The sequence below is a fragment of the Cetorhinus maximus genome, chromosome 17 (assembly GCF_964194155.1).
Source record: "Cetorhinus maximus chromosome 17, sCetMax3.hap1.1, whole genome shotgun sequence".
Classification (NCBI taxonomy): domain Eukaryota; kingdom Metazoa; phylum Chordata; class Chondrichthyes; order Lamniformes; family Cetorhinidae; genus Cetorhinus; species Cetorhinus maximus.
The window spans coordinates 26,992,418-27,011,765 of NC_135895.1; positions in this window are offsets into that span (position 1 = coordinate 26,992,418).

The following is a 19,348-nucleotide window of genomic DNA, read 5'->3' on the forward strand; positions in this document are numbered from 1 at the left end:
TAGCAGCAGTGTATACCGTCTACAAGATGCACTGTAAGAATTCACCAAAGTTCCTTCGACAGTACCTTCCAAATCCACGACCACTACCACCTAGAAGGACAAGGGCAGCAGATAGATGGGACCACCATCACCTGGAAGTTTCCCTCCAAGACACTCACCATCCTGACTTGGAAATGTATCACTGTTCCTTCACTGTCACTGGGTCAAAATCCTGCAACTCCCTTCCTAACAGCACTGTGGATTAGGTCAGCAGTGATGCCACCACACAGACTGCAGTGGTTCAATAAGGCAGCTCACCACCACCTTCTCAAGGGCCACTAGGGATGGGCAATAAATGCTGGCCCAACCAGCAAAGCCCACATCCTGTGAATGAATAAAAATGACACATCAGTTTTATTGATATTTGTTTCCAAACTTAAGTTTTTTGCCTTGATGCAGCTGATGACATGCTGATCATAATTTCGGCTGGTTCATCAAGATAGCTGGGGATATTTTTATAGTGCATACAATGACTATTTTGAGACCTGCAAAAAAAGGACAGCTCATGCCAGTCCCTTAAGTGTTTATAATTTACAGATTTCATTGTGCAACCAATATGGAAGCTTTGTGATGTGTATGCTGTGGGACTTTTTTCCCCAAAGATAGCCAAATACAATTGTGGTCTGATGTACTAACTGAAGGTATTGTCTCTCCTGCTGTCTATCAGAGGTCACGTGATGTTCTGGGAGGCTCCAGCCAATGTGTCTGAAGCGCGGGCAATCTGGGGGGTGGGGCTTCCTGACGAGAGACCTGATCGAGCATGTAGCACCTGAAAAGCTCTCGGTAATAAAGTTTATCTGTTTCTTGTTGAAACCTGTCCACTCCATCAAGCCATTACAGGTGAAGAGAAACATTGACAGGCTTCAAAGAAAGAGTCTGATTTTAAAGAAAAATGTGTAGAAACTTAAAAGAACAGACAGAAGGGATCTTTGAGAATCAGTAGACAGATTCAGTCAGTGAGCTGGTTCAGGTGGATGACATAGTCAAAATAGCACCAGGCCCTCACAGCAAACCCTCAGGGACTGGAGCTGGAGATCAATAGAATTGGAAGCAGCATTATCTTGATATAGGGACAAGGGCCAAAGAAGGTCAAGTAAATGCAGATATGGGATGGATAAAGATTTTTGTAAAAGAAGAAAGTAAGGTAGGAATCTTTTTGAAGGTGACCAAGAGGTAAGGCACTAGAAAAGAAAGATAACCAGAGAGGATGGCTTGAGCAAAGACACAGATTGTGGGATGCAGAGGGATTGTAGATTAAGACTTTGTTCAGAAAAGTGCACCTACATAAAAATGACACCTAGAGGATGGTGAGTTGTCTACCTGAAAGCACATATTAAGGAAAGATTAGAAGCAATAATGAGTGGAACGATTAGCGATCCGGTGATAGCAGTCCATGGGGAGAGTTTAAGCTAATTTGGCTGGGGGTGGGGTACCAGGATGAAGGATTAGAGAAGAGACACAAGGGGTAGAATTTTTTGCTTGTTGGGTGGGCTGGTGGGGAGCGGGCGCGAGCGGGAGCGGAGCCAATCACCACCCGCGATCGGCTGCATGCCGCCATTTTACATGGGCGGGCCAATTAAGACCCGCCCAGCGTGATGCACAGCCGGCAGCGCTCAGCGTTACCTGTGCGCGGGGGGGGGAGGAGGGGGAGTCGGGACCTGCGTTCTTTCGCACATGCACGCGAAAGAGCGCAGTAATCTCCCTGAGGCACGGAGCTGCCTCAGGGAGATTAAGTTCAAATTGAAAGTTTTAAATACAGAAAGATTAAAATTATTTAAACATGTCCCCTCATGTTTACAGTGTGACATGAGCTGGAATATGTTTATGAATTGCAGAAAAAATATTTATTTATTTAATAAAACCTTCAGGAAACCTCATCCTGCCCATGGGTGAGGTTTCCTGAAAAACGTGAAGGCCGCTTGGGCTCTTCACCTGCCGCCAACCTTAAGGTTGAACAGGCAGCATTGATAATTACTTTAATTGGTTTCTTAATGGCCTTAACAGGCCTTTGACAGTTCGGCAGGCGCGCAGCCAACTCCAGCGCGTACCTGCCGGATGAAAGATCTGAATGGCACGCGGTGACATCGGGACGCACGCCCGACGTCACCGCGCGTCATTTTACATGTCGGCGTGCCGGGCCCACCCCCGCACGCCAACATGAAAATTCTGGCCAAGGTGAAGAAAGGTCAAGACAAGCAGCAGGATAAAGAGTAGTTCAGAAATAGGCGGGATCAGATGAAGGAAAAATGCAAGGCAGGCCAAGACTGATTTGGAGTGCGTATGCATAAATTCAGGTAACGTGCCAAATATGATTGGTGAGCTAGAGACAAAAGAGGGCTCATGGGATAAAGGTATAGTGGCAATAATTGTGATCTGGCTCAAATAAAGGAAGGATATTCTTGGTTACAATTTATTTATGAAAGGCAAGGAAAGATAAAAGGAAGGATATTGGTAGTATTGATCAAAAGTGCAACTATTAGAAGATGATGTTGAGGGGTTAAAGGCAGATTCCATTTCCCTCTCAAAAAGGAACAGTAGAGGAGTTATTACTCTACTGGGTGTATGTTATAGGCACAAAATAGTGGGGAGGAAAAAGAGGAGGCAAATTCGAGAAAGATGCCAGATTTAGAGCAGTAGTAATGGGAGACTTCAATTATCTTGATATATATCCTAAACTAACAGTGTGAATAGCAGAGAATGGGAGAAATTCCTGAAATGTGTGCAACAAAACTTTGTTGATCATTGCGTTTGCAGCCCAATGAGGACAGAAGCAGAGCTGGGCCTGATGAAAGGTCACAGGCTTGAAACTTGGGGCTGGATTTTAAGGGCCAACCGTAGGTGGGAAAGTAGGTGGGTGGACCCGTGGGCCTGAATCATCTGGTCGGCGTGCGGGGGTGGGCCGCAATGTGTCCCGACGTCACCGCGCGTCATTCAGATCTTCAGTTCGGCAGGCGCACACCGGAGTCGACTGCGCGCCCACTGAACTGTCGAAGGCCTATTAAGGCCATTTAAATTTCAATTAAAAGAATTAACATTGCTGCCCGTCCAACCTTAAGGGTGGAGGGGCAGGCGAAGAGCCCAGGCGGCCTTCGCATTTATCATGAAACCTCATCCACGGGCGGGATGAGGGTTCATTGCAGGATTCATAAATCAAATGAAAATTTTTATTAAAAATCAATGACGTGTCCCAGCTCATGTGACATTGCCACATGAGGGGACATGTCTGAATATTTTTTTTTCCCTTTATTTCAAATAACAATAATCAAACTAATCTCCCTGAGGCAGCTCTGTGCCTCAGGGTGATTTCTGCACTCTTTCGCGCACTTGCGTGAAAGAGCATAAGCCCCGACTCAGCCTCCTCCCCCCACCCACACAGGGAGCGCTCAGCGCTTCCGGGTGTGCATCACGCTGAGTGGGCCTTAATTGGCCCACCCACGTAAAATGGCGGTGCATAGCCAATCACGGGTGGCGATCAGCTGTGTGCCCACCCGCACCCACTCCTGCTCAGCAGCCCCCCCATCCCCGACAGGAAGAAAGTTCTCCCCATAAGATAGGGCGCCGTGCCATCAGTGATGAGCCCACCACCAGTCCACTTGCCCCTGCCACAATTTTATAAGCAGTGAGGGAGGGCTTAAGTGGGCTGCTGACCTGTGGTCCAATTGAGGCCCTCAAGTGTGCTTGAATTGCCCAATTAAGGGCCTCATCTCGCCACCTCTCTGATTCTACAGGCAGCCAGAAAAGCTTGCACCCAACGTGCAGCCTGGCAGCTTTGTCCCTGTGGGCTACTTGCCAATGAAAGGGGGAGTGCCTCCTTTTTGGGTCCCCAGAGCCAATCAGAGAACCACCCCACAATTTTCCTTTCCTGCATCCACCTTCCCTCCTGCCCTATCATTTGTTGCCACCCCCACCACAATTTTACCAGCAGCAGGGTAGTCCACTCACCAGTGGCCAATTGAGGCCCTTAAGTGGGCAATTAATTTCCACTTAAGGGCCTCATTCTACTGCCGCCGCTGGTGGCAGGAAAAGCCCATGCCATCTGCCCTGCTCGGCAGTTTTCCCTACACAGGCTGATGGTGGGCAAGGGTTGTCCCTCCTTAACAGACCCCTGGACTCATCAGAGGGATCGCCCCCTCCTCCCCACCCATGGCCTCTCAAACTCCGTCCCCCCCCCCCCCCCTTCACCGGGCCCTGCCAGCTTGGCATCTGGGGAGACCCCAGACTCACCTGCTGGGCTGAATCTGGCACAGTTCCTCTCCTCAAGCCCCAGTACAGCACTGGCACTGGCCAGCACTTCCAATGGCACTGTCAGTACATGAGAACTGCCAGCTCTCTACTGGAAAGAAACCAATTTTGATCTTTGGTTCACTGGGTGAAAAACTTGATTTTCAATGTCTCTATTGGTGATTTTTACCCTTTTCCTCTTGACAAGGATTTTCAGAGAAAGCATGTTACAGGGATGTGAGGGATAGCCAGCTAGCTATTATGGTAGAATAGCTGGAATCTTACAAACACAGGAGAAAGAGGTTTCAGGTCTTCCTCCTTTGCAGGCTAGGAGCTGTTCTCTCTGCACTGTTACCACACAAAACCCTGGTCACCTGGTCAGGAGCCAGTTAAAATGCTGTCACTAGGCAGTTCACCCTAGTCCAGAACTCCTTTCTGGCACCACCCTGTTCTCTTATGGCACCCTATGTTCCAGGATAACAATATTGTAGATATTCCTCATCCTGTTCCTGCGAACATGTCTTTCAACTGCAGCCATGGTAGTTTTTAAAGCCACAGTTCAAGAAAAATAAAGATAGGTTTTTTACAAAGGCACAAGTGAGGAGTGTGATGGAATACTCTCCACTTGCCTGGATGAGTGAAGCTCCAACAACACTCAAGAAGCGTGACACCATCCAGGATAAAGCAGCCCACTTGATTGGCATTCCATCCACAAACATTCACTCCCTCCACCACCAATGCACAGTGGCAGCAGTGCATACCATCTAAAAGATGCACTGCAGGAACTCACCAAGGCTCCTTAGACAGCATCTTCCAAACCCACGACCATTACCATCTAGAAGGACAAAGGCAGCAGACACATGGGAACACCACCATTTGGAAGTACCCCTCCAAGTCACTCACCACCCTGACTTTGGAATATAATGTCATTCCTTCACTGTGGTTAGGCGAAAATCCTGGAACTCCCTCCCCAACAGCACTGTGGGTGTACCTACACTACATGGACTACAGCGGTTCAAGAAGACAGCTCATCACCACCTTTTCTAGGGCCATTAGGGATGGGTAATAAATGCTAGCCTAGCCAGCAATGCCTAAATCCCATGAATGAATAAAAAATAAAATTATTCCTCTATATCTCTTCCTGTAGTGGTGGCCTATGAATGCAAGCAGTCGTGAAATAGTACCTCTATTGTTTCTTAGCTCTAATGAGATAGATTCTGTTAGCAACCCCTCTAAGACATCCCCTTTCTCCAGCAAGGGTACAAATAACATCCTAGAAATAATTGTGAATCAGGAGGTGAAAGGGAGGGGGGAAATTAAAACAATTACAATCACCAGGGAAAGGCTACTGACAAAATTATTAGAACTGAAAGCTGATGAGTGATGAGTTTCTCAGGTCCTGATGAGTTTCATCCTAGGGTCTTAAGAGAAGTGTCTGCTGAAATATTAGATGCATTGGTTTTAATCTTTCAAAATTCCCTGGGTTCTGGGAAGGTCCCATCAGATTGGAAAACAGCAAATGCTTCTCCTCTATTCAAGAAAGGAAGAAAACAGAAAGCAGGAAACTGCAAGTCAATTAGTTTAACATTTGTCATAGGGAAATTGCTGGAATATGTGATTACCGAGGTTATAGCGGGGCACTTAGAAAATCTCCGTGCAATCAGGCAGAGTGAACGTGGTTTTGTGAAAAGCAAATCATGTTTGACTAATTTATTGGAGTTCTCTGAGGAAGTTACAAGCAATGTGGATGTGCTGTACTTAGATTTCCAGAAGGCATTTGACAAGGTGCCACATCAGAGGTTTGTACACAAAATAAGAGGTGTACGGGGTGACACATTAGCATGGATAGAGGATTGGTTAGCTAACAGAAACAGAGAGTAGGCTTAAATGGGTCATTTCCGGGTTGGCAAAATGTGATATGTGAGTGGAATGTCACAGGAATCAGTGCTGGGCCCTCAACTATTTACAATCTATATCAATGACTTGGATGAAGGGATCAAATGTATGGTTGCTAAATTTGCTGATGACACAAAGATAATTAGGAAAGTAAATTGTGAAGAGGACATAAGGAGTCTGCAGAGGGACATAGGTTAAGTGAATGGGCAAAAATTTGGCAGGTGGAGTATAATGTGAGAAAATGTGAACTTGTCCACTTTAGCAGGAAGAAAGGAAAAGCAGCATGCTATTTAAATGGAGAGAGATTGCAGAACTCTGAGGTACAGAGGAATCTTGGTGTCCTGGTACATGAATCAGGAAAAGTTAGTATGCAAATACAGCAAGTGATTAGGAAGGCAAATGGGCCATTATCCTTTATTGTAAGGGGAATGGAATATAAAAGTAGGGATGTTTTGCTACAGTTGTATAGGGTACATCTAGAGTACTGTGTACAGTTTTGGTCTCTTTTTTTAAGAAGGGATATAAATGTGTTAGATGCAGTTCAGAGAAGGTTCACTCAACTGATACCTGAGATGGCAGGGTTATCTTGTAAGGAAAGGTTGGACAGGCTGGGCCTCTATCCATTGATGTTTAGAAGATTGAGAGGTGATCTTTCTGAAACATATAAAGATCCTGAGGGGACTTGACAGGGTGGATGTTGAGTGCATGTTTCCAATTGTGGGAGAGACTAGAACTGGGGACATGTTTTAAGGGCAGAATATTGCACTCGACAGGCGAACACGCAACCGGCCCGAACAAGCATAAAATGACGCGCGATGGCATCAGGCGAGTGTCCCGACGTCATCGCACACTTGTGCGATATTTCAGTTAGCGGGCGCACACAGGAGTCGGTAGCGTGCCTGCTGACAATTAAGCGGCCTATTAAGGCCATTAAAAATCTAATTAAATGAAATTTTTCACTGCCCATCCAACCTTACGGTTGGTGGGCAGGCAAAAAGGCCAAGCGGCCTTTGGATTTTTTGCGAAACGTCATTCACGGGTGTGATGAGGTTTTGATCAGTGATTTTAAAAAAAATTAAAGATTTCCAAACTAATTTGTAACATGTCCCTCCTCATGTGGCAGAGTGACATGAGGGGACATGTTATTAACATTTTAAAATTCTTTACTTTGTTATTTTCAAAAAGCTTCAGCTCCCTGAGGCAGCTCTGTGCCTCGGAGGAGCTTTTACTGCGTGCACCCACATGCATGTGCAAAGTTCCGCACTGGCCCCACGCCCCCACACCCCCCCAACCCAGGCAGCACTGAGTGATGCAGCGCGCGATTCACCCTAGCTGGCTGTCAATTGGCCAGCCAGCATAAAAAGGCAGTTGCGGCCCAATTGCGGGCTGCAGTCCGATTCATGGCCACTCCCATTTTACTCCAGCCAAGCCCGCTCAATGACCGGAACATCCTAGCCTAAGAATAAGGGGTCTCCCGTTTAAGACGGAGATGAGAACATTTTTTTTTCTCTCAGAGGGTTGTGAATCTTTGGAACTCTCTTCCCCAGAGAGTGGTGGAGGCAGGGTCAATGAATGTTTCTAAGGCAGAGGTAGATAGATTCTTCGCTAACAAAGAAGTCAAAGGTTATCGGGGGTCGGCGGAATGTAAAGTTGTGCCACAATCAGCTCAGCCATGATCTCGTTGAATGGCCTACTCCTGCTCCTAATTCGTATGTTCGTAGGTTCCAGCACTGTAATATCCCAGGTGTCAGGGCTCTAAACACTGAGGAAAGAGTTGTAAATTTGGGCGTTTCATCCTTGAAAATAGGCATCTGGGTGATGATCCTACTCTGAGGTATACAAGATTGTTCAGGGTATAGAAATAGTTAACTTGAAAATTGCTTTAAATTGAACTGCGGGAGTAGAACTAAGCGATCCAGGTTCCAACACAATAGGTAATTTTATGAGTTATATCAGGAAATTCTTCTACAGACAAGGAACGATCAATGTGTGGAATACATTTCCAGATAGATAAGTGGAAGCAAAAGCCCTGGAATCATTTAAGAAACAGTTGGATACCACAATTCATTTAAATCAAATGCACTTCCTTATCCATAATTATCGTTTGATCTTATGAGGGACAAACACAAGCTTTGCTGATTGTAATAATTCTAGGGGGGATTAATAATATGGGAGAGAGATTCCATAACTTAACTAGGAACACATAAAATGACTAGACTGAAAAGTCATTCAGAGTCAGGTGTTATATTTAAAACTTTCTGTTCATTTTGCAATGTTCCTTCTCACTTACCCCTTACATTACTGCTATCCTTGTTCCAGGGGACAAGGTGATTGAGCAAGACCTGACTATAGATGCTATCATTACTGCTCCTTTGTTACCAATGTGTGTAATTGAGACTGATTTTAATCAATTCCACATGGAAATTATATCACGTACACATCTTATGGCATGCTTTGTCATAAATATGTGTGAGCTACAACAGTAATCTCTGCATTACCCCATGCAGTAATTTATAGCCAGCAGTAGGTTAAGCCATGCAATGAAGATAAGGTAAATTTATTCATATTAATCACTCGACAACTGAGAATAAGCTGCTTAACCCTTGTTAATAGAACAGTTTAAAACCCAGAAGCAATCAAGTGTGCAAAATAGCTTTCAATTCCATATGGGGATCATTTGAACCTCACCCGCACAATGGGAGGCTGATGGGATAAGGATCAACTGCTCTATTTTACTTTCTATTAGCTTCAATGGAGAGCCTGATGGGGCAGGGTGTAAAAAGGGCAGCTGACCCTAATAGCAAACCTGGAGGTTAAAGTTATAATTGTTCTACTGTTCAGCGTTTGGTTTTATGTGTCTGTTGACTGCTTACTGTGCTGTGTGGTGTGAGTCAAGCCTGTGGGTGTGGTTATAGAGAAACAAAAACAAACAATAAGCATGAGAAAGCAGCCATTTTAAAAACATTGTAATAAAGCTCCTGTTCACACATAGAACCTGTGAGTGTCATCTCTGCATATCTCTGAGGTACAAAACGCAATAATAATGTCACATTTTATGAAGAAATAGCTACCAATGTTGTTCCAACAGAACATATAAAGAGAGAATCATTACTAAATCATTTACATATACTTCCTCAAAATCATTACATGACATATTTCCCTCATTTTTAAATTTGGTCTAAGGAATATGGGCAATGCTGGAAAGCCCACATTTCTTGTCCATTCATAGTTGTCTGAGAAATGGATGATGGAATTTGATTAACATCAGTCTCAGTTCAACTCCTTCTTGAACTGATGGGTTACTTGTGGTGATGATGCACTATGGCCAGGAAGCGGTTTAGACTCACGGCTTTTGCTGTGTCCAGTGCACTCAGACACTTCTTAATGTCATGTGCAATGCACCAAATCAGCTGGAAATTTATAATGGGAGGAGAGGAGGCTCAGCAGAATTATCCACTTGGTACTTTTGGTTGAATAAGTTGGGAAACACTTCCGCCTCTTTTCTTGCACTTACTTTGGGTTTCGCCATGGTTGAAAATGGGGATGCATGAAGTCATAATGGGCCAAATTCTGCTGAAAAGTAACTGCACGTTAATGAGGCACACAGTGTAAAAATGCAAACTGACCAAGTTCAGAGATACGCGTGAGTTGCAAGTCTCCAGATCTTGCTGGTCAACTTACGTCACTCTGTTGTTTGATTCTCACAAAAAGTATTTCAATCTTAACCTCCCCATTTTGCTGAGATTGCACATTAACTGACTATTAGACTCGCCGCAAAAAATCAGAGTTAAAATTTAACAGCATAATTATCTTTTTAATCGTGTGATAATTGCTAATACAATGCCAATCAACTCCTCTGTCCAAACCCATAATGGCCCTTCCACCCCGGCCTGGGATCAACCACGTTCCCTCTCCAGGAATGTAAAAATTCGTCCTCCATTTCTTTTTCAGTGCTTGATTTGATTTCAATTCACTCTAACTAATTCACTCTCCTTCTCTGTGCTTCCTCTGTTCCTCTGTGCAATAGAACATCAAGCTGAATGGTGCCCGAAAAGGTCTAACTAATAGTGTATGCCATGGTTTGTCCTTCTCCAGGAATATCTGACATAATTTCTCCCATGTGGGTGAACTTATAGTCTGATGACCCACATTACAGAAAGATCTTTGAGAAGAGAAAATGAGGCCAAGTACCTGGCATAGCTAGATCCCACTGCAAATTACTCCTCATCCTGCCAGCACATTTGTGCCACTGTCTCCCAGGGATTTCTGGGCTGGGCAGAGGGTTAAGATGTGAAAGGTAGGTACAGTAATTATGGTTTTATTTAGTGTATAAAGTACCTTTAAGAATAATGGGTATTAAGGAAGATCACATGATCTGTAGTAACCAATAGGAGAGTATTGTGGGCTACCAGAGGAGTCAGGAGTGTAGAGATAGAGAGTTAAAAGCACACGTGTAGTTGCTGCTGAGTACATTGTAAATAAACTTAATGTTTCCACCCAAGAAGTGTCTGCAGATCAGCTCTATCAATAGTAACAACTCGGCCACCCTCACAACAAACTGGTAATGAGGATAAAACAGCACTGAACAGAGGAAATCGAGTTAGAAAGAAACCGACACTGTACCTCGCCCAGTGATTGTGAGTAGAAAGCTCGGTTAGAATTGAAGGTGTTATCCTCTATCAAAATGCCGCAATTTGGGAGAACCGATCCTTTTGAAGCTGCTGAAAGACATTCACACGCTACAAGGTTCCCTCGGGTCAAAGTTTGTACCTCTGGAAAAGTATGAGGAGAAACAGAAAGAATTCAGCATGTCTCCGAACAACCTGAAGAATGAGTTGGCAGAGAAAACACAGCACTGCTCAATTTTCCAGGAGGCAGCAAACAAATACAAAAAAGAGACAAAACAGCTGAAGAATCGGCTAAATGAAGCCAAAGAGGCTTTGGAAGCCTCAGAATTTGGAAGTCGCTGAATTTTCTAAGAAGTAGGCAGATGATGAAATTTTAGGAGGATCAGCCACTGAGTTCAGATAAGTTGAGCTTGCATCTGAGAGACGTCTGGCCAATAGTGAAGTCAAAAAGAAGGCCCAGATTAAAGTCTGCACAGGAAGGCAGCAACTGCAAAAGTTGCCAGCGACAGCTCCGTTACACCCTTGGGAGTGGCCAGGTAGACCTTGGGTGCGGTTACACATTGACTTTGTTGGATCTTTCCTTTCAGAGTATTCCAAATAAGAACATTCCTATTATAAAAAAAAATTATAAGGAGAGGATCCACCATCAGTGGTTAACTAAAGAAGTTAAGGAAAGCATCAAACTTAAGAAAGAAACATGCAACTCCGCAAAGATGAGTGGCAGGACAGATGATTGGACAGAATATAAAGAACGGCAGAGAATGACTAAAAGCGAAAGAAATTAGAGTATGAGAGGAAGCTGGCTAGAAATGTGAAAGTGGATAGCAAAAGTTTCTACAGGTATTTAAAAAGGAAAAGAGTAAGTAAAGTAAGTGTTGGTCCTCTAGAGAGTGACAGTGGGGAGCTAATAGCAGTTAATAAGGAAATGGTGGAAGAAATGAACAAATAGTTTGCTTCTGTGTTCACTATAGAGGATACAAAAAAATTCCAGTAATAGGTGCAAATCAGGAGGTGAACGGGAGAAAGGAACTTGGTGAAATTGAAATACTAGGGAAACAGTACAGAGCAAATTAATGGAGCTGCAGGCTGGCAAGTCTCCGGGTCCGAATGGACTACATCCTAGGGTCTTAAAACAAGTTGCTAATGAGGTAGTCGATGCGCTGGTGTTAATTCTTCAAAATTCGCTAGATTCTGGAAAGGCTTCATCAGATTGGAAAGTAGCAAATATAACCCCTCTATTCAAGAAGGGAGGGAGGCAGAAAACAGGAAACTATAGGCCAGTTAGCTTGACGTCTGTCGTGGGGAAGTTATTAGAATCGATCATTAAGGAGGTTATAGCTGGACATTTAGAAGAGCTCGAGGCAATCGGGAAGAATCAGCATGGTTTTGTGAAAGGAAAATCATGTTTAACCAATTTATTGGAGTTTTTTGAAGGAGTAACATGTGCAGTGGATAAAGGGGAGCCGGTAGACGTGCTGTACTTGGATTTCCAGAAGGCTTTTGATAAGTTGCAACATCAGAGATTATTACAGAAAATAAAAGTGCAAGGTTAGGGGGTAACATATTAGCATGGATAGAAGATTGGCTGTCTGGTGGAAAGCAGAGAGTATGCATAAATGGGTCTTTTTCTGATTGGCAGGATGTGATGAGTGGCGTCCCACAGGGATCTGTACTGGGGCCTCAACTTTTTATGATTTACATCAATGACTTAGATGAGGGGACCGAAGACATGGTAGCTAAATTTGCGGATGACACAAAGATAGGTAAGAATGTATGTTGTGAAGAGGACATGAGGAGGTTGCAGATGGATATATATAGGTTGAGTGAGTGGGCAAAGATCTGGCAAATGAAATTTAATGTGGGAAAATGTGAAATTGTTCACTTTGGCAGGAAGAACAAAAAAGCAGAGTATTATTTAAATGGAGAACGGCTACATAATTCTGAGGTGCAGAGGGATCTAGGTGTTCTAGTACATGCGTCACAAAAAGTTAGTATGCAGGTACAGCAAGTAATTAAGGAGGCTAATGGAACGCTATCCTTTATTACGAGAGAGATTGAACATAAAAATAAGGATGTTATGCTTCAGTTATACAGGGCATTAGTGAGACCACACCTCGAATACTATGTTTAGTTTTGGTCTCCTTATTTAAGGAAGGATGTAAATGCATTGGAGGCAGTTCAAAGGAGGTTTACTAGATTGATACCTTGAATGAGTGGGTTGTCTTATGAGGAAAGGTTGGACAGACTGGGTTTGTTTCCACTGGAGTTTAGAAGAGTGAGGGCTGATTCGATTGAAGTATATAAGATCCTGAACTACCTTGACAAGGTGGACGTCAAAAGGATGTTTCATCTTGTGGGTGAGTCCAGGACTAGGGGCCACTGTTTTAAAATTAGGAGTCGCCCTTTTAGGACAGAGATGAGGAGAAATGTTTTCTCTCAGGGGGTTGTGCGACTTTGGAACTCTCTGCCTCAGAAGGTGTGGAGGCGGGGTCATTGAATATTTTTAAGGCAGAAGTAGATAGATTCTTGTTAGGCAAGGGAATCAAAGGTTAGCGGGGTTAGATGGGAATGTGGAAATTGAAACACAAGAAGATCAGCCATGATCTTATTGGATGGTGGAGCAGGCTCGAGGGGCCGAATCATCTACTCCTGTTCCTGTTTCTGATGTTCTTATGTTCTTAATGTTTCTGCTCATTGTCGATGCCCATTCAAAATGGTTGGACGTATATGAGGTGAAGTCACCAACGTCAGCCGTTACAATTGAGAAACTACGTCAATGTTTTGCCATTCACGGACTACCAGAAATAGTAATTCCCAATAATGGCACAGCATTTACAAGTGCTGAGTTTCAACGGTTTATCAGCCTCAATGGTATCACTCATGTAAAAACTGCACCGTACCACCTTCCTCAAATGGACTGGCCAAAAGGACGGTTCAAACGTTCAAGGCAGGCATGAGAAAGCTAACTGGCGATTCCTTAGCGACCAAGCTAGCACACTTTCCTTTTCATTACTGGACTACCCCTCACACAACAACGGGTGTCACACCTGCGGGGTTATTGTTGAAATGCCATCTCAGGACGAGATTGAGCTTAATAATGCTGAATTTAGAGGGGAAGGTGGACAAGGGCCAGGAAAGCCAGGAAATTAGGCACAACTGGCATAGCCATGAGGGGAAATTTACCGTGGGAAAGATGGCATATGTGAAGAACTTCAGAGAAGGACCAAAGTGGTTACCAAGTGAAATAAGTGCAGTGACTGTACCTCTATCTTACCACATGGAGGTGGAAGGCCGGATCATCCAGAAACATGTGGACCATTTAAGGAAGAGAGAAACAAATCACCAAGAATTGGTTCCACCAAGTGACCATGATCGGGTCTGTGTTTCCTGTTGAGGATACTCAACCCAGGACTGACATGATTGATGCTCCTGTAGGAGTTGAGGATACAGAACTGCAAGTGCCCACCAAAGCACCTGATGTTCAGGCAATTCCAGGAAAGGAGGTTCCTGACAAAGCACCTGAAGTTGTGGAGCTGCGACGTTCCAAACACATCAAGAAACCACCTGAAAGACTGAACTTGTAAATTCTTTACCCAATGTAAATATTATGTTGTCTTGAAAAATTTGTACTTGTAAATATAATATGTGTAGCTGAGTTAAAGGGGAGGAATGTAGTAATTATGATTTTATTTAGCGTGTAATGTACTTTTAAGAATAATGCATGTTATGGAAGATCACATGATCTGTAGTAACCAATAGGAGAGTAGCGTGAGCTACCCTAGGAGTCAATGGTGTAGAGATAGAGTTAGAGTTGAAAGCACACGTGTAGTTACTGCTAAGTTCATTGTAAATAAACTTCATGTTTCCACCCTAGAAGTGTCTGCAGGTCAACTCTATCAATAGTAGCAACTCAGCCACCCTCAGAACAGTAGGGTTAGAGTTTTACAGCTTGCAAAGCCTGATTTTGTTTTGTTCATTCACAGGATATGGGTTTCGCTGGTTGGGCCAGCATTTATTGCCTACCCCTAATTGTCCTTGAGAAGGTGGTGGTGAGCTGCCTTCTTGAACCGCTGCAGTCCATGTGGTGTAGGTGCCCCCACAGTGCTGTTAGGAAGAGATCTCCTGGATGTTGACCCAGCAACAGTGAAGGAACAGTGATATATTTCCAAGTCAGGATGGTGAGTGACTTGGAGGGGAACCTCCAGGTGGTGGTGCTCCCATCTATCTGCTGCCCTTGTCCTTCTAGGTGGTAGTGGTCACGGATGATGATGGGAATGATGTCACCAGCAGAAGGCTGCAGATAAAATTTGCGGGGAGGTCAAGCTGACATTGGGGACCCATGGAAAAGGTCCCTGGCAATACAAGGAAGGAATTTGGGGGTGAGAGGGGTGGGGGGTGGTGGTGTGGGATTGGAGTCAAAAGCCCAGATTTTTGTTCCCGGGTCAGATGGATAGAGACAGGAGAATTCCCTGGCTCTGCAAATCTGATCTTTAAAAATGGCCACCTGCAGGTCGGATTTTCATTCCAGGAGGGGGCGGTCTGGACTGGAAGTCGGGCCTTGCCACCCCATTTGTCTATTTTGGCAGGAAAAATAAAAGAGAAGCGTATTATCTAAATGCTGAGAGATTGCTGAGCTCTGAGGTGCAGAGGGATCTGGGTGTCCTAATGCATGAATCACAAAAGACTAGTACGCAAGTACAGCAAGTAATTAGGAAAGCTAATAGAATGCTATCATTTATTGTGAGGGGAACTGAATACAAAATTTGGTCTACTGCATTCGCTGCTCCCAATGTGATCTCCTCTACATTGGAGAGGCCAAACCCAGACTGGGTGACCACTTTGTGGAACACCTCCGGTCTGTCCGCAAGCATGACCCAGACCTCCCTGTCGCTTGCCATTTCAACGCACCATCCTGCTCTCATGCCCACATCTCCGTCCTTGATCTGCTGCAATGTTCCCAACAGTGAAGCCCAATGCAAACTGGAGGAACAGCACCTCATCTTCTGATTAGGCACTTTACAGCCTTCTGGACTCAACATTGAGTTCAACAATTTCAGATCGTGAACTCTCTCCTCTATCTTCACCCTTTTTTTTATCCCTTTTTTCAAAATTCATTTTTATTTGTATCCACTTATGTTTATTTTTATTTATTTTTATTCACTTAATCATTGTTTTATTCCTTTTTATTCCCCCCATCCCATTTTTGATACTTTTCCCCCCGCTACTGCCCTCTCTCCCCTCCCCACCCCCACAAGGGCCATCTGTTACTTGTTCATGTTGTTCTTTCCAGAGTGCTTACCCTTGTCCTGCTATTATCACATTCTGCTTTCTTACCTTTACCACTATCACACTTTTTTTTGTCCTTACCGCTACCACTAATTTTGTCCTTTTGATCATGACATCTTTGTCAATCTCTCCTTTGCCCCCACCTGTCGCTGGCCTTCTATCCAGCTTCACTTGCTCCACCCCCTTAAACAGTATAAATTTCATCACATTTCTACTTCTCTTTAGCTCTGAAGAAGGGTCATACAGACTAGAAATGTCAACTCTGCTTCTCTCTCTACAGATGCTGTCAGGCCTGCTGAGTTTTTCCAGCATTTTCTGCTTTTGTTACAAAAGTTGGGAGGTTATGCTTCAGTTGTACAGGGCACTAGTGAGACCACATTTGGAGTGCTGTGTACAGTAATGGTCACCTTATTTAGGGAAGGGTGTAAATGCTTTGGAAGCAGTTCAGGGAAGGTTTACCAGACTAATATCTGGAATTGGTGGGTTGTCTTATGAGGAAAGTTTGGACAGACTAGATTTGTATCCGTTGGAGTTTAGAGGAATAAGAGGGGACTTGATTGACACACATAAGATCCTGAGGGGTCTTGACAAGCTGGATATGGAGAGGAGTTTCCTGTTATGGGAGAATCGAGAACGAGGGGACACTGTTTAAAAATTAGGGGTTGCCCATTTAAAACAGAGATGAGGTGTAATTTTTTCACTCAGAGGGTCATGAGGAACTGTCTTCCTGAAATGTTGGTGGAAGCTGAGTCTTTGAATATTTTTAAGGCAGAGGTGGATAGATTCTTGGTAAGCAATGGGGTGATAGATTATCGGGGGTAGGTAGGATGCAGATTCCAGGTTACTATCAGATCAGCCATGATCTTATTAAATGGCAGAGCAGGCTCAAGGGGTTGAATGGCCTACTCCTGCTCCCTGTTCATATGTATGTTTGTATGCCCCCAGAATGAGTGCGGAGGCTGCTGAATGCAGAGGTGCGCTGGGCAGAAAGCCTGCCTCTGCATTCCAGCATTTCGTTTAAGCTCTTTAAAAAATGTTAAAACAAAAAGCAAACTCCACCCCTCACCCTTCACCCTCACTCACACTCCCCGTGCCCCACCCATTCCAACTTATGCCACCTGATGCCCCTTATACCCCCTATGCCTCCCACTTCCCCATGGCCCTTTATAGACACCTGTGCCAACTTAGTGCCAACTCATTCCAACCCATGCTCCCAATCACCATCCTTTGTCCTTACCCCCTCCATGCCAACTTATCTAGCATCCTTCTCCAGTTCTTTGACAGCTTGAAAGCTCCAGTGAGTTCATACACTTTTTTATGCACAATCATACTTACTCCTAACAATCCCAAAAGGTGCCTTACCTCTCCTAAAGGATGCCTTGCCACAACAGAGAGCATCCAGTCGTAGTGAAAATCTGGGCCAAAAATTGTGATCCTCCTGGCTCATAGGGAACATTAAACAAATTAAAACCTCACTCAGCTGGATCTCACATGGGCTTGAGGCTGTGCGGGCCTTTGTCAAACTCTCGATTAAGATGGCATTATCGGAATGTAACTTTGCCAATGAAATTAGGCCCCCAGTCCTCCAGGGCCAGTCGCCTTCCTGTGCCTGAATTCAGGTAAGTTAAAATATTGGGGGCAGGGATATGATGCAAACCCCACAGAAGTCCTAACTCCTTGACCCCCGTACTGCCAAGCAGGAGTGCTTTAAAATTGACCCTACTGCCTCCCTGTTCTCTTGTGCTTTCTTCCTTCGCCTACAATGTGCTTGTAACTTAGGCTATTAAATTAATTGTTTTGATTTTGCATTTCCCATTTTCCATCTAAGCACTTAACTTTTCTCAAACCATCTAACATTACACTTTTAAACATGGCTCACCGCTTTCAAAGACTTCCTTTAAAAGCTTTCTCGAAGCTTCAAAAACCTTTTCATTTGGTTAGTGGAATCTGATCTTAAATACCCTAAAGTTTCTCAAAGGAAATCCATTCCAAATGATGTGATCAATCAAGGTGACCAATTCACCCACATGGATCACTTTCAAAGGCGCTATTCAACCAAACAGACATGTTGGGAACTATAATTATCAAATTTTAAATAGTTTTTCCAAAGCTATACTTGTGATTATCTCTCCCATCTGTTTCTTACAGTTCCTAAATCACTGGGAGGGGATAACACACTGACGTGACTCTGCTTCAGGGCCTTGTTGATAGTGCTAGCCCAGAACCACAAAGAGTGATCTACCTTTGTTCTTGGGTTTAGTCAAGCATGTTAATAAGTTATGCTAGGCTGTGTGTGTGTGTGTGTGTGCGTGTGTGTGACCTGTATGCCTTTTCTTAAATAAAACACAGCCCCCGCAAACACAAGTACCTTCTTTTAGCAGGGCACAACTCAATAGAAAACGGAATCATATAGAACATAGGAAACGTGTCAAATTAAACAATAATAGATTTTGTCAACTATGTATTATGTCCCTGCAGTGCATACTGGTCACAGAAGGACACAAATGTACCTTGAGGTATCATGTGTTCCTACTCCAAGGTCACACAAGACCACGTGCAAAAGAGGCAGTGAGCGATAGCGACCACCCTGACAAGGTGCATGTGTAGCTTTGTATGGCACACCAGATTTTACCCGCCCTCTGCAGACAGGCTAGGGGGCTTTGTAAAATGGCGGCAGAAGGTGCCAGGAGGGCAGTCCAACGCCTTCCCATCACCATGGGTTATTCTCAGGGGCAGGAACCTCAGCGACTTGGCTACCCACCGGCCGGGGGTGGGCAGCCGATTAAACCAATTAATTGTGCAGTTATCGACCTTGGGGGTGGGGTCTTTCTTCACAGCTGCACCATGGCCCATGGCAGAGCACCCTAGCGGCAATGACTGCCCCCGTAACACCAACGCTGCCACTGAAATGTTCACCGCCTTCGATCACCAGGGCCTGCCTGCCTCAACAGCAGCCACCTCCATTAGTGGCACTGCCAAGGTTGTCATGCTGCTGGCACTCTGGGCAGCAGCTCTAAGGGGCGGGCCACCGTCCTCAATTGGACAACAGTCTCGGCAGCGGCCACTGGTAAAATGCCGCTTGGGGTCTCACCGCCCATCTGCACAGCAGCAAGATTTGATGAAATTCCAGCTTTTGTCCTGAGCATCTCCCTCACACGACTAAATCTGGCTCTCTTATCACAGTAGCAGCATTGTAGATCCAGTTTGTGACACCAATCTCCTGGAATCCAATCTGAAAAAGTGATAGTAAAGCAGCTTTCGAGTGGCTGTTATGAAGG